Source organism: Manis javanica, chromosome 2 (assembly GCF_040802235.1).
Source record: "Manis javanica isolate MJ-LG chromosome 2, MJ_LKY, whole genome shotgun sequence".
NCBI classification, from domain to species: domain Eukaryota; kingdom Metazoa; phylum Chordata; class Mammalia; order Pholidota; family Manidae; genus Manis; species Manis javanica.
This window is the reverse complement of record NC_133157.1, coordinates 211,068,251-211,084,495: the sequence shown is the minus strand read 5'-3', so window position 1 is coordinate 211,084,495 and position 16,245 is coordinate 211,068,251. Positions and strand designations below refer to the sequence as shown.

Genomic DNA, 16,245 nt, shown 5'->3' with positions numbered 1-16,245 from the left:
ACATCAGAATTTGAATTATCAAAAAATTCCACATTTGTCATAAGGGAAAAATTTAAAGGTGGTATAGGAAAGACTGAAAAAACCGACACCTGAAGAATTTGATGAAATAGAGTAACAGAATCAGAATTTGGAAATAATGGATATAAAAGAGGTAAGAAGGCAATAAAATAACCCTTTTAACATATTACTGATAAGAAATTTGAAGACTTGGATGAAATGCACAAATTCCTAGACAAAAATAAACTTAATAAAACTGACCTAAGTAGAAATAGGATGCATGGCTAGTCGTATAACTCTTAAAAGAATGGAAACACTGGTTAATATTCTTCCCCCGCACCCCCCCACATACATACACAAAAACAAAAAAACAAAAACGCCATCGGAATCAGAGTTTATTAGTGAACTCTACCATATTTCTAAAGAATAGGTCATTAAAATCTTATCAAACTATTTCATAAAATAGACAAAGAGCCACCCCAATTATTCTATGTTGCTGATAAAACATTAGTAACAAAACTGGACAAAAAAAAGTTTCAGAAAGGAAAACTGCCAACCCATTTTATTCATAAATATAAGTGCACAAATTCTCAACAAAATATTAGCTAACCTAGTCCAACATTATATACAAAAGCAGTACAGCTTTGGTCTGGGCAGCTGTGGGACCTTGCGTCAGAGGGGGGTAGGGTGGATTTTGCCTTAGGGCAACAAAATTTAAAGTATATGAAGATGTTCTTAAATTCTTTTTTAAATTATACAATATTTAAAGGTGTTATTTACATTAATACAGTTCAAGTACTCTCTCAGTCTATAGAAAACTGTTCGGTTTCATGCCTAGAGTCAGTAAACCGTATCACCATAGCAGCATTTGTTTGTAAGCTACATCATGAATCCAAAATCACAAAACACTTGAGATATTTTTCAGGCTGCTTGCCACAGGCTTGTTAAAACTCTGGTTTTAGTCTCTGCCAATGAATACCTGGGTTCCAATATTCCACCACAATGGTTTGTCCCTTGTTCAAACCCAAAAGATTTTTGTTTTAGATTCTTCTCTAAGTGCAGGCAGATATATCTTAACATTTTCTAGTGACTGTTTTAAGATTCATGTTAGTATCTAGGGAAAGTTGCCTTTTAGAACATTTCTGAATATGTGCTAAATATTATCCAGTTGAATATTTATAGCAAATGTGAGTTATTTGTTCTTAGCTCCACTTAGGAGTTGCAGATCCTCAGGCTTAAGGAGGGCAGAAGCATTCCAGGGGGCATCTGTGAAGGAACCAGGAGCACAGGCCAGGCTGGTCTGACTGAAGTCTCATCCTTTAGCTAAACTATCCTGGTGCTTGAATAACCCATCAAGCTTCCTGTTTCGTTTGAGCTTTTCCTACACAACACCCACACCCTGCTCCCTCCTCATTCCTGTTCCCAGATGAGATCACAGAACAGGCACAGTATTTGAAAACAGGAGGAAGGGTTTAAGTCATCTGTTCAGTTCAACAGCTACTTCCCTTTGACCTTTACCTCTTGCCCTTTGCTTGGCTCATAGGTGGAGGGAGATATGGATAACTTAGAACATAAGAAAATATCGTGAAGGTTGGAACCCCTAAAATGATTCTAGGGAATTACACACCTGCAAGCTCCCTCTTTCCTTGTTCCCTTTGTTTTGGAGAGGTTTGCCTGGGCTGGAAAGGACAAAGGGGGTTACCATTTATGGTACACTTCTTTTCTTTTTTTAAACACCAGACACTATATTTACGTTGTCTGGTTTAATATAACCAACACCTCCAGTATTGCAAAATCAGAAATGCTGGCTGTGAATTACAAACTGAGCACTCTCACTGTCCATCATGCATCATCCTGGACATCCAGGCTTCCCTCCATGCAAACTTCCCATGGAAACAGTAGCTGCACATGGGGTCAGGTACCTTGAACCAGTGTTCAAAGTATTTCTACATGGAAAAATATAAGTACTTTATATTAAGCTCTGAAGTTTTTGCTCCTCTTTCTTTTTTTGCTTAACAGATAGTAAAATATATTACCATTAGAACAAGCCTACATGTCATGCAGGATCTGTGACCTAAGCAGGCTTAAGAGGGCTCTGAGACATAATAATAAAAAATTTACAGTCTAATATGCTATCTATAATAACAGAAGCAGAACCCAAAAAACAAATTTTTCCATTGAGGCAGTTTATTCTGCTTGTCAAGGAAGAAAGGGAGGGAGGGAGGAAGAGAGGAGGGGATTCTTTCTTCTTTTTAAATCCTTGGATAATGCCCAAACATTTTAAATGGATATTCTGCTTAAGAAAGTCCACCCACATTAAACTATACTATACTAATCACTTCCAAGAATAGTTCCTTCTAGTTCTATGATCATTTACAAACATTAAGATATAGCTCAGTGAATCATACCCAAAATTCATGGAATTGTAGGTTTCTAAGTGAATTACACTTGGAATGAATTTTCTAAAGGAATTTAGAAATATATGACATTTTCACATAGGGAATGAAGTGCATACAATTCTAAACTGTTCAACAATGCCTGCTGCCAAAATGAGAAGGTCAGTGAAAGAAGTCCTGGAACTAGTGATTTTAGCTTCACGTTCTTTTCTCTAATATGATGGTAAATTATGTAGCCACTTGGAAAGGTGCAGTACAGGCACAGTACATTCCACACTGTAAGACATAATGACACAGTAAAACTGTGTCATTGATGCCTTCTTTAACCAGAACTGTGAATAGTAATAGGAAAGAAGCATTCATCGATAAATCATTGACACTTACAGACTCTCTATGAACGATCACATTTATGCCTCACAACAACCCATTTTACTTATGAAAAAGCTGAAGCTCAGACAGGTTTACCTGCCCAACATCACATGCACTGTGAGTTGCAGAGTGGAAATGTGAACCTGCTTTAAGATTCCAGCACTAGCCATTAACAATTATCCATGCTGCAGACCTGGGTCTTAGCCCCCTTCTCTTTGCTCTTTCCAGTACCCACTCATGTGCTTTTAGAAACCCATCTATCTCTGTTCCCAGAAAGAAAAGCCTCTGCAAATGTATTGACCCCATAGTGGAGTAATGAAAATGCTATCATTCTTGGAAATTGTCTTAGAATGAAAAAAACCCAGACTTAAAGAGTTAGAGCTCACCTGGGTTGAGGCTCCACTAGCTCCTTCAGCTGCATGACGATGGACAACTCACTTAATCTTCCTAAAGCTTAGCCTCCTCATCTATGCATTCCAAAAGAAATCATGATTTTAAAAATTTAGGCATAATTTACATGGTGTAGAGTGCTCAGATCTTAAGTGTATTTCTCAGTCTGTTTTAAGAAATGCACGTTAAAGCAGAACATTTCCATTGGCCTAGAATTTCCCTCATGCTTCTGTCCAGTCAATCCTCCCACACCCCCATTCCAAAGAAAAGCAGCCTGATTTGCTCCCTCAAGGATTTTCTATAATGGAACCATACAGTAGTTTTGTTGTGTGTCTCTGGCTTCTTTCACTCAGCAAAATATTTTTGAGATTCTCCCCTCCCCATGTTATGTAATAATAACTCATACCTTATAATAATAATTTCATCTAAACATATTAAAAGACAATGTACACTATTACCTATTAAAGGCTCTACCAAAAAAATAGTTGTTATTGTTACTATTCAAATAAAGGAAGTCCAAGAATGGAAGAGTAGTAGAGCCAAGAGGAGAAATATCTAAATCTATCACAGACAGGAGTATATTTGGAGAAAGGGGTTTGTTGTTTGTGTCTCTCAAATCACATTCTTTATATGTGTAAGGACATCAATTCCAGGAACACATAATTTGGCATTTGGGTGGAATTCTGGATTGAGTTTAGCCTACCAGACCAGAAGTTAATATTTTGCTGTGCAGAGACAATTTTGATAGAATCCCTTCCCAGTGTATTTCTGAACATTCCCTTTTACCCACCAGGGAAATGGGAGGCCCATCTACTTCAGATTACACTGGAGAGATCAGCCTGTGCAAAGCCATCCATAACACTAGGCTTCACCAGCAGCCAAAGCTTATGCTCTCAGTTCTGGTCAGCTGTTTAATTCAGTTTTCCTGAAGGAACAGGAGTCTGGGCCTCACCAGTATGACACTAACACTGCATTTCACAGAAGGTCATTGAGCCACAATAAATAAATCCATACTTAAGAAGGAGACAGACTCAGTGAGATGCATATCTTAAATCCCCTTTTTCCAGCAGAGGCATTCTTCCCTACAAGCATGGTCCTGAAATCTAGTAAAAAGCTCAGAAGCCTGTTAATAGAAAAAACAGAGCTTTGGAAATAACCCATTTTTCAGATGGCAACTTGGGCAAGAAGGATGTCCTACAGGGAAACCTCAAGGTATACAAAGTATATGAAAATTATCAAGCACATTTAGAGCAAGATATGGAAGAAAACTCCTTAAAGTTACCACAAGTCTGTGGGTGTTAGTTTCTACCCTGCTTCCTGCAGAAACAAAATCTGTTCTTACATTCAGCACAAGCCACCTCTGATATTCATTACATTTGCTGAAAGCTTAAAGGATCTGAAATGTTACACCTCTTGATCTGTCAGAAGTCTTGGATTTTGCTGAGAAGATGAGCTACATAATAGCAGAAATTGGAGAAGTATCACGTACCCAGAAGACATAAATCCCCATCATGGTCAAATTCTCTTTCAATACACAAGCATGACGCTCTAAAAATATATATATATAACCTTCATCTTACCATCTTCTGTCCATTTTCCTCTACATGCATAGGTCCATTTCCTTTAATAATGTATATTCAAGGTCATTCAGTCTCATCTTAACCCATTCACTTCTCCAAAACAAGTTTAGATTCAATATATGAAAGTCAAAGCATGTATTTGATCTCAGGAAGCTTGCAATATCTTTGTAAGAGAAACAGGAATTTGGCTCATTATCCTGTTAATGAAGGATAAATGGCTTATATTTAAGTGGGGCTTACATTTAATTTTTTTTATTAAGGTGCTATTGATATACACTCTTATGAAGGTTTCTCATGAAAAAAAAATGTGGTTACTACATTCATGCATATTATTGAGTCCCCCCACATACCCCATTTCAGTCACTGTCCATCAGTGTAGTAAGATGCCACATAGTCACTACTTGTCTTCTGTGTGCTACACTGTCTTCCCCATGATCACCCCCACACCATGTGTACTAATCATAATACCCCTCAATCCCCTTCTTCCTCCCTCACCACCCCTTCCTTTGGTAACTGCTAGTCCCTTCTTGGAGTTTGTGAGTCTGCTGCTGTTTTGTTCCTTCAGTTTTGCTTCACTGTTACACTCCACAAATGAGAGAAATCATTTGGTACTTGTCTTTCTCTGCCTGGCTTATTTCACTGAGCATAATATCCTCTAGCTCCATTCATGTTGTTGCAAATGGTAGGATTTGTTTCTTAAGGCTGAATAGTATTCCATTGTGTGTATGTACCACTCTACTTTACCCATTCATCTACTAATGGACACTTAGGTTGCTTCCATATCTTGGCTACTGTAAAGTGCTGCAATAAACATAGGGGTGCATATGTCTTTTTGAACCTGAGAATTGTATTCTTTGGGTAAATTCCTAAAAGTGGAATTCCTAGGTCAAATGGTATTTCTATTTTTAGTTTTTTGAGGAACCTTCATATTGCTTTCCACAATGGTTGAACTAGTTTACATTCCCCCCAGCAGTGTAGGAGGGTTCCCCTTTCTCTGCACCCTTACCAGCATTTGTCGTTTTTAGTCTTTTCGATGCTGGCCATCCTTACTGGTATGAGCTGATATCTCACTGTGGCTTTGATTTGCATTTCCCTGATGATTAGTGATGTGGAGCATCTTTTCACGTGCCTGTTGGCCATCTGAATTTCTTCTTTAGAGAATTGTCTGTTCATATCCTCCACCCATTTTTTAATCAGGTTATTTGCTTTTTGGTTGTTGAGGTGTGTAAGTTCTTTATATATTTTGGATGTTAGCCCTTTGTCAGATATGTCATTTACAAATATATTCTCCCATACTGTAGGTTGCCTTTTTGTTCTGCTGATGGTGTCCTTTGCTGTACAGAAAGCTTTTTAGCTTGATGTAGTCCCATGTGTTCATTTTTTATTTTGTTTCCCTTGCTTGAGGAGATGCATTCAGGAAAAAGTGGCTCATGTTTCTATTCAGGAGATTTTTGCCTATGTTGTCTCCTATGAGTTCTATGGTTTCATGACTTACATTCAGGTCTTTGATCCATTTTGAGTTTACTTTTGTGTAGGGGGATAGACAATAATCCAGTTTCATTCTCTTGCATGTAGCTGTCCAGTTTGGCCAACACCATCTGTTGAAGAGGCTGTGATTTCCCTATTTTATGTCCATGTCTCCCTTATTGTATATTAATTGACCGTATATACTTGGGTTTATATCTGGGCTGTCTACTCTGTTCCATTGGTCTATGGTTCTGTTCTTGTGCCAGTACCAAATTGTCTTGATTCCTATGGCTTTGTAGTAGAGCTTGAAGTCAGGAAGCATAATCCCCCCAGCTTTATTCTTTCTGCTCAGGATTGCTTTGGCTCTTTGGGGTCTTTTGTGGTTCCATACATTTAATTTTTATCCAATGCTGAAGTTTCCTGATTCTCATCAAAATGTGAGGTTGGCAGTTACTCAACTGAGCCTAGGAAACACCAGCAAATTAGTGTGGATCACATGAGTTGTGCATCTGGGGAAGAAGATGAGTTAAAAAGAGAAAAAGACAAAGCTGGGTTCCGTGATTTAAAGATGTCCCCTTTAAAGGAGTGACAAACAAAACAAGATGCCTAGAAAGTATGATAAACAAAGAGGGTGGATGAACTTTGATGAAATATCTGTGCCCAATTCATATGATGTCTAGACCTGAGATGGAGGGACTTGACACAGACCAGAGGGTCCCATTACTGGAGGCTGAAATAACAGAGAGGTGGTGGCATTCTCCTTTCTTTCTCTTCCTCCTCCTGGTTTCATATTTATTAAGCCCTCCCTGTATTCATGCTGCTGTCCTGGCTGCATTGAGCAGTGAGGCAAATATTTTAAGAAACTAATCAGAGACTGGACTAATCAAAAAGCAAAATCTCTACTCATTAAGAAACCAGGGTTTCTGACAGCAATGAAAGAGCCAGCAACATCAATCTGTGATGGTCCCATTTACTGTGGGAAATTCCTTCTCATTTAATCCAGGTACAGGTCCTCAGTACTGGAAGAATCCTGGGAGTCCTCTCCTCAGTGAACCATAATGAGTGGTTTTAATCATCATCTCTCCCACTGAACATGGGATCCTTCATAGGGGAAAAAACTTAGGTTTTTCATCTGGTGTTTTACGGCTGAGCTTATAGTTGGGGTCTAATAAATGTTTGATGAATGTATGTATCAATGAATGAATGAATGAATAAAGGAATAAACTTTCTTATCTCAAGCCTGTCTGCCACAGACTGACTGCCTGAGAACAAAGAATATACTCTGTGCAGAATTCTCATTTGAATTTTCATTTGAAATAGACTTCAAAGTGTATTTCACATATTAGTAACCTTGATATTTTCCCATATCTGTAATCTTTTATTTTTCACATTAGTGAAAAATCAACATATTTTCACATATTGGTAGTAACTTTAAATTTTCACATATTAGTAGCCTTACCTTACAGCCCTACTTAAGATATTCACACAAATATTGCTATTTTTTTCACACATTCATACAAAACAAAACTGATTCCACCAAGATTCTTCTAGGCAAACTATTTTATTTTGTGAAGGTCCACGCTTGTAGTTAATCATCTATTCTAGCAGCTGACTTTACAAATACATGTCTGTCCCGTGGGGAGGATGCTAGAGGTTAAGATAGAGATCTCTGGTTGCGGACAGCTGATGTTCAGGATTTTGATAGGTAATAATAGGAAAAACTTACAGCAATCGGAAAGCCCACAGCTACAAGCTGAGTCCCCCTCACTGGAGGCTGGAAGTCTGCTGGGCACCACCATGGAGAGAAACTGACATTCGATTTCAGTTTAGATGCCTTTGACTTCTTCAATCTGAAATTTGAAAATGTGAAGATTTAACATGGAAATAGCAGTTTTGGGGATACTATGAAGTAGTTTTGGGGACTGCTAAATAATCCACTCAAGGGCAAAGGCCAAGAGGACCAGAGCCTGGTCTGAACAGTAATTTCTTTACTGCCCCCTCGTAGTGGTTTTCACAGACTTTCATATTCTAGCCAAGGAAGTCAATCCTCAGGGCAGAAACCCTTAGGTTTCCCCAGAAGGGACGCTTTTGCTCATAGTACAAGGCCGTTCAACCTGTCACTGAATATTCTCCTGGCTCAACACTTTGGATTTTCCTGTACTCACTTTTTCGCCTATGAAAGGTGGTTCAGCCTTCCTGGCAAACTCATCACAGGCCTGCAGCTGCCCAGGAAAACATTAAGCAGACTGATTAGAATGCTCTGGTTCTGATCCTCAGGCCACTAAGGACCTCACTGATAATGGAAATGCAGTTTAATATTCCTTTCATTTCTGCCTGGACCACATGAAATACTACCTGCTATCTCAGAGCCCGGGATGCAGCCCACTGAGCCCTGCTCAAACAGGCCCGCTCGGCGTTTGCACTGTTTTCTCTCGGCACAACTTGAGAGGGAAGACACCAATTCCTTACAGAAAGGTGATACAAAATAATGCTTGGGTGACCCCAATGGCCCAGGGAATGGGACTAAAACTTCGGCTCATCAGCTGCATTTTTGTCTCAACTTTGCCACAACACACCCTCTGATTTCACTTTTGCTGATGGAAATTCTCAGCTAGCAAATGCTCTAAGCTGCCAGAGCACCAAGGTTTGCCTCCTCCACCATGGGGAGGTTTCCAGCCTTGCTGCAGAGGCTGGGCAGGAGTCTGCAATGGTTGGTGTGTGCTGCTGGACGGGTCCTTCCCCGGGTGCAGACAGTAAGTGGCTGACACGTGCAGGGTGCAGGGGAGCCAGGGAGGGTCCAGGTAAACTGTCTTTTATGTTGTTTCAAACACAGAAACAGGGCCAGGGTCCGAAGCTGCTTATTCAGTCCCCGTACTTTTAGAGAGAGGATCTTCAGGACATTTTAGAGAAAACAAAACTAAAATGGGAAACAGAACCCTCTTTCCTCAAAGGGCTCAAAGAAGAGAGCACTTCCATGGTGCCTGGAGACTGGACTAAGGTAGGGGAAAAGAGGTGCGAGATGTGTCCATCCCTCAGCCCAGAGCTGTCCTGCTCTTTGAACCAGGCAAGAGAGGCCTTTGCCCCGCTCCACTCTTAGAGGGCTCTGCTCTGGTCCTTCTCTGCCCACACCCCTTCCCCTGGGTGAGGCATTCTCCAGGCCATGGGGACGTACCCAGTTGGTGTCTGTGTTCCCCCTCAGGACCCTGGAATTTCCTGTCTAAATGACTCCAAGCTGGCTCCAGGGCATGTGGGCATCTGTCCTCCCTGTCCATCCTTGTGAGGGTCATTGAGCCACAATATGCCAAACTTTAGGCTCAAGAGGGACAAAAGGGCACATGTTTGCAGGGGCAGGGTGTGAACAGAGCTTGTGTGAGCTGGGGTGTCCACACATGTGCTGCCTGTGGAGCAGCCCGGGGTAGGAAGAGGAGAGATGTGCTTCAGGCTAGAGCCCCTGCTCCCGGGCCTTCCCCCAGATTTCCCTCTCCTACTTCTGGAGTAGAACTCCAAGGCGTCGGGAATTCTAAATATAACCCAGTGCAGGAGGTGGCTGAATGAATATATTTTATTTAATGTTTACAAGTTTGGTTGATTATGTTAAGATATTTAGACTTATAGAATATAGACCTCCATTTGTGCTTCTGTCCAGGGCTGCAAAAATACTTGGAGTGGGCCTGGTTCTGACACACCCCTGCCCACTGACTACTTCTGGGAGAGAAAGGGAAAGAAAGACTAAGAATTATTTGGGAGGTGGGAAGTGAGGGTGTTGGGGGGCTGGGTAGGACACACTATGGAGCTACTAGGAGGAATTAAGAAGTTAAGGGAAATTAAAATCCCCAGAAAGATCAACATAGAGCACCTTTTCCCCTGTGGTTCTCTGTAAACTCTAAATGTTACTCAGGCAAGAGTGCTAATTTTGTACAGCAAAGGAAAAGAATGTTCTCTTCTGCCTTGACTTCTGTATTCCAGAGCTCCTTTGAAAATATGACAACTGGGTCCCAAGTGACCATTCCTCACCCTCCCTCCCTGCACCCCGACAAGTGCCCTGCTCCCAGCACACTCCTCCTTTGCAGGAGGTATGCACACCCGGCTGGGTCTAGTCTCTCTCTGGTTTGCTCAGGCCGAGATGGCAGATCTGGCTGACGCTCCTGCCCTCTGTCACTCTCCATACCCTGGCTGCCCGAAGCTGTGGTACAGCCGGTGGAAGGAGATAGTCTCGTTGTTGAACTCACTGTCTTAGTTTGGCTCCTCCCCAGAAGCAGAGCCTGAGACAAGGACTTGGGTGCAGGTGGCTTATTTGAGACATGATTCCAAGAAGCACAAACGAGGATGTGGGGAGAGAGAAGCAGGGGAGGGAGAAAAGCCGACACAGTGTGCTTGAGAAAGCCAAACTTACTTTCTCACCCAGCTTTCACCTGCGTTCACATCATTCCTTCTACCGTGGGAAGTGCTGACCTTTCTTCTTTCTCTTGCAGGAATCCAATTACACGAGTAGTGGCCAAGGCTCAGACAGCCAGAAGCTCATCTTCCTGTTTGTAAACCCATTTCAAACTATCCACATGTTTCAATAAAAATTTTATACTCATTACAGGATTGGAACACAGCAGCAAATTCCCTTAGAAGTCTGGGCCACCCCCACTCTTTCTGGCAGTAGTTGTTGCAGTAAATATATGTGTGAAGGCAAAGGAGCAGGCAGCAAGATAAGAAAGGGCTCGCTGGGGAATTTAAGTCACCTCCTGGTGTGCCACGCCACCTATACCAGAAGACTGTGGAGGTGAATCCCCCTTTGCCCTCTGGGGTAAGCATATTAGATGCTAAGCATTTTAGACCTTGCCTGGCACCCAAACTTGGAAGCTCTCCTCTCCCCCGGCTCCCCACTTGAACCAGGGTCCAGCAGCCTGGTTCTCACACAAGCCCGACGTGAGTCAGAAAGGATAGATGTAAGCACTTCAGCACAACACATAGCCAGTCAGTATCAAGTCCCCATGGCTCTCTGACCTTGTGATCCCATCTGACAACTGGATCTTTCCTTTATTCCTCAGATCTGCTACCAGATCCTATTCCCATCTGTTCCACGTGAATCCAACTTCCCAAACAATCAGCTCAAGTGCACAAAGCAAATTACTGGCTCTTCCTCTCTGCCTGACCAACTTAAATCACCTCTGTCCCAGACTAAGTTATGTCAAGATGTTTTAGAGACACACATAAGGACTACGAAGGGCATTGACCAGCATCCTTTACAAACCCAAATTCTGAAAAAATAGAGTCAAATGTCTTCTATGCAGAGATGACTTTAAAAAGTCATTACTGCTTTATCAGGACATAAGCTAATCAGAAAATGATGCTGCCTATGCACGGGTAATCACAATGCCAGTCAGGGGTGGGTAAGAGAATAAATATATTTATTTGGTGAGAAGGTCCAAAGACTTTATCCCTCCATAGAAGCCTCCATCTATCAGTCATCAAGTATTTTCCAAGAGCCTTCCCTACACTGTGCTAAGCTTAGGCTGCAGCTTCAGAGACTTGAGTCAGGCAAAAGGAAGAATTTTAGGGGATTTAACTACTTGGGTTTATTTCTGAGGCAGTCTTGGGTAGCCTGCCTGTTTCCCAGCTCTTATAATTTTTATAAGACTTTCTTTGGATGCTAAATCAGTGGTTTGCTAGCTAAATTCCGGAGAACTGTCATGGGATCCCACATTTCTACAAAGCATGTTTTAAGAGGTTCCACATGTATCTGGTTAAGATTTCACTTTTTGAAAGGAGAGTTTCTTTCCACTATTTAAAAAATGGGGATAAAAAGTGGTGCTTATGTATTCAACTGTGTCTTATGTGAAAGTCTGACATGTTGGAGCACGTCAAGGTTTGGCCTGCCACGGCAAAGCCAGTTCATTTGCGTGCAGACCCTGAAATCAAGCTTCTCTGGCAGCACGCCCTCTGCTAATTGCAGCAGCATCTGCTAAATAATGATGACCACTTACAAACACTTACCTGTGCAGGCCATGATCCTCCCATCACCACACAATCAAAACAAGTTGCTGAGGCAAATAGGGAACGGCAGCCACCGGCTCTAACGTCCAATTCCAAAGTGTGTCTAACTGAAACAAGCCTTATTATTCTAATGGCTGGCTTCCTACAAGTGACTCTGTCAAGCTATGCTTACAAAATAAATTCATACAAATATAACACGAATGCCATGTTAGTTCTGTGTTTAGGAAAATTTGTTATTTATGCTATTTGGGGAAAAAATACATCATGGTTAAAAATAAGTTTGAGATGCTGATTTAGATAAAGGCGGGTGGTAACTTCAAAAAAATCCCTTCCAATCTGATTATTTCATCACACCACTTGTTCCAACTATATCAGAGAAATGAAATTTTAATGCTGAAGATGTTTATGGTGTTATGTTGTCAAACGAACAAAAGAAGTTCAAAGGAGAATATACAGCAAGATATCTATCTATATACATACACACACATATATGCATATACACTACACATTACATATGCTTAGCAAAGACTTGAAGTGTATAGGTCAATGTTATAAACTATACAAAGAACCATTTTAAATTATTTTTAGAAAGCAAAGCAAAGAAACATGACATTTTCTTGGTGTAGAGAGATGGGTCCAATTGGCATTACTCACAAATGCAGAAAGCATATAAATGTGTAAAATGAGCCTGGCATTTGCTAAGTCCACTCTGTGTATTCCTTTATTCACCCCTAGTAGGTTGCTTGGCCAAAAAGACACATGTATATAAGCAGTGAGTTCAGACAGCTCACTGGTCATGTGCACCGGTAGACGTATAGGTAATTGGGTCTAGGTTCTAATTCTATCCTTCAAATGCCATATATCCCTGCATTCTGGACCTACCTTAGCCTCACATTTTCTCATCATTAAATGAAGATAATCATGTCTACCCAGCAGGACTATCTATTGCAAAGAAAATTTAATGTGCTATGGCCTTAGTGCTATGCCTAGCTAATTAATACTGCATGTCCAATAAATGACGGTTTCCTGCCACAGGTGCTTCCAGTCTAGTGAGGATGGCACAGACACATGAACAGATAAATTACGTGACAGCCCCATCATCACTGCCACAGAAGGTGGACAGTCTGTTTGGGGGATGCAAAGGTGGCATGCTTGATGGGGTTAGAGGCAGGAAATCTGAAACGCTTGCCTATGCACCGTGAAGGCAAGTGACTATGTCAGGCTCTGCCAAGATCTTTTGGGCCCCTGAAGCTGGAAAGGTAACCCATGGAAAAACAGCATGTAGCAGAAGGCTTTGGAGATGGTCAGCCTTTCTGCTAAAGGCGCAGTCTGGGTGCCCTGCAAAGGCACCCATTTCAGGGGACGTTAGACATGTGTGAGTACCATGGCCAGTCAGAGCTCTGGACATCCTGACAAGGTCTGGGCATAGAGTGACAGCTCCGGGCCCAGGCCTGCCCACGTCAGTTAATTGTAGTCGGCATACATTTCCCCGCTGGTGCTACAGAACGTGGCGTGCCATCATCTGTGTCACCTGTGAAGCAGGGATACGTGTCTCCTGCAGATCTCAGAACAAAGTTCTCTACCCAGCAAGCTGAACTCCTCAACCCACACCACATTCCACCTTTCAAACTCACAAAGCTATTTTCAGCAGCTGTTCCCTTCTAGGGAACGTGGAACAGGGAAGAGGTCTGAGTAATTTGATGGAAAGGAAGCACTTGATTTTAAAGATATATCTGCAAATTAGCTCACAATATCTTGTATAATCTCTAGCCCAGTATAAAGTGTGAGCTTTGAAAGACACTTTTTTTTTTTTGGTGTTTTGTTGCTTTGACTAAAGAGTGAGCAGATAAGAAAGCCAAGGCCCACACACAGGGATGTTATCAGCTAGACAGGGAGAAAAGCAGGGGTGACAGAATTACACAGTCAAATGAAGAATACAGGTGGGAGTAGAGATGGGGGTGCGGAGTGAAGCGAGGAGACTTGGGGGCCACTGAAGCCAATGGAACGAGGGGTCTGAGGCAGAGAGTGAACAGTGCTGAAGCTGGCCGGGAGGTGGAGATGAAAGCAGGTGAGGAAAAAGAGGGAGAATACTGTGCCAGCTGCTAACGGGGTTCCAGGGCACGTCCCTCCAGCCACTTCTGACTTCCACTCCGGCTGTGGTGGACGGTTGCTTCAGAACCGGAGACCTTCTCCCCTTCAGGCTTCTCAGCAGCTCTGACTCAGAACTTCCTCCAAAGCTGCCAGAGCCATTCAGCCCAGTGTTGGGGGAACTGATGTGAGGCAGGGAAGCGAGAGGTGGGGTGAGGGAGCAGGAGGCGGGCGGAGGCGCTGTGAATAATGCTCCAGCCCTCAAATCTTTGCAGGAGGGAGGGAGACAGTTATTCTAGGTGCATTCTGAACTGTTCCTCAAAAGGTTGCCAGTGAGATTTAGCCCCAGTTGCCCAACATGGCAACCTGCTCAGTATTTCAACATTATGCTCTTTAAGGGCTTTCCATTCTTCTCAGTATCAATCTCTCTGCTTTCACTCCAGCTTCTTGAGATTGCCTCCCAAATAAACTACTTGCACCTTGTCTCAAACTCTGCTTTCAGGGGACCCCCAACTAAACGAGGATTGAAGGAAGGAGTTGATGGTGACAGCAGCGGCCGCAACAGAGAATAGATGTTATGCCCGTGTGCTTCCTATGACACACAACACTAATCATAGTAACGTAAGACAGAATCTTAACACACCATCTAGTCTGTCTTCTTGCCTTAAGGTGGCTACTTCATTATGTCAGACAGGAGAGACATTCTTAAAAGCTGCTATGTGAAAACCCCTCCAGATCACCACCAAAGTCTATGAAGGTAAGAATTATCATTATCACTAATAATGGATGAGGTCACTGGTACCAAAAGCCTGAGAAAAGTGGTCAATTACTGTTAACCTGTTATAAACCAGTCTGATGAATTTGATCGATGATCGTGTGGGATGTCCGCATGTGAGGTCAGTGGTCACTATGCTGAATCTACAGCTCTCTCCTTTACATAGGGCTTCTGTTTATGCATTCAGCAGCAACTCAAGTTCTCCTTGCTCACTGGGGAGGCATAAGCAAAACTATTTCGCACACCCTTTTTTAAGGACTCTGTGTTTATTCACTTTAGAAAATATGTTTCTTAACTACAATCCTTAAAAAATCATTAGCTGTCACTTAAAAACTTGAATACTGTTTACCCTCAGATTATCCGTTCTCTAGTTTTTTAGATTTTCTTAAGAGTCATTGTTGACCAATGAGTGTAAATTTTATTGGATAAGGATTTGATCTGTTGCTCTGTAACAGAAAGGAACCTTGTATTTCCATAGCAAAACTATGTGGTTGATAAAATCACCCTCTATGAATTAAACTCCTCTTTCAACATCTATGTCAAATGCGTAATTCCCAGAATTACTCAAAATATCTAAATAAATTTATGAATGAATTTCAGATTACATGTAAGATGAGGGTGGACATTTGAAGCAATTCTTGTGTAATAATGGCAATAAGGAAAATCACTCTTCAACAAAAAGAAAACAGTTCCATTCGTTTTTTCCCCCCCATGGTACATAAGGAAAAAAATAGGAGTTCTAAGAGGGAGAATTTGAGCCATTATCTGGACTATTTGTGACGGAGCCACAGAATGAGGAAAGCCATTAAAGATCCGCAGCATAGACAGCGCACGAAGCTGGCTGCGATCGGCACTGAACCTCCTTCCGTTAGTGTTTTGAAGAGGCACGTCCTGGCAATGTGAAATCGTGGTGTAATTAAACAGTCATGAAGATCTGAAACTGGAATGCCGACAAGAAAGCGTCTGGGCATTGAGGGCACTGATAGTCTCATAGTCACTCCGCAGTGCTCCTCCTCAGCTTAAATAACGTTTCCAGAATTCGCAGTCAACGCTCTTCCGCCTTTCTTTTTAAAGCATTACGCTGCAGGAATGGTACGGAGCCTGCTGTGATCAAGAGATGAGAAGGCAGGAAGGGTCTCCTGGATAGGGGGCTGGAAAATGGGAGTGGGAGACATCAGAAAATGCATCTCAGTAGAAT

The 16,245-nt window shown here is 42.0% G+C and overlaps 2 protein-coding genes across 2 annotated transcripts in view; one reads left to right on the top strand and one right to left on the bottom strand.

Moving 5' to 3' along the window:
* The window catches only part of LOC140848036 (serine/threonine-protein kinase TAO1-like), a 404,763-nt gene extending 393,979 nt beyond the window's left edge, over window positions 1-10,784 (top strand). Inside the window, exons 26-28 of the mRNA XM_073230114.1 lie at window positions 8,477-9,197; window positions 10,166-10,272; window positions 10,672-10,784. The gene's annotated coding sequence lies outside the window, so the exon portion shown is untranslated. The remainder of the gene's footprint in view (window positions 1-8,476; window positions 9,198-10,165; window positions 10,273-10,671) is intronic.
* Window positions 1-16,245, bottom strand: part of LOC140848037 (beta-1-syntrophin-like) — a 130,777-nt gene that overhangs the window by 48,631 nt on the left and 65,901 nt on the right. The gene's annotated exons all lie outside the window — the stretch shown is intronic.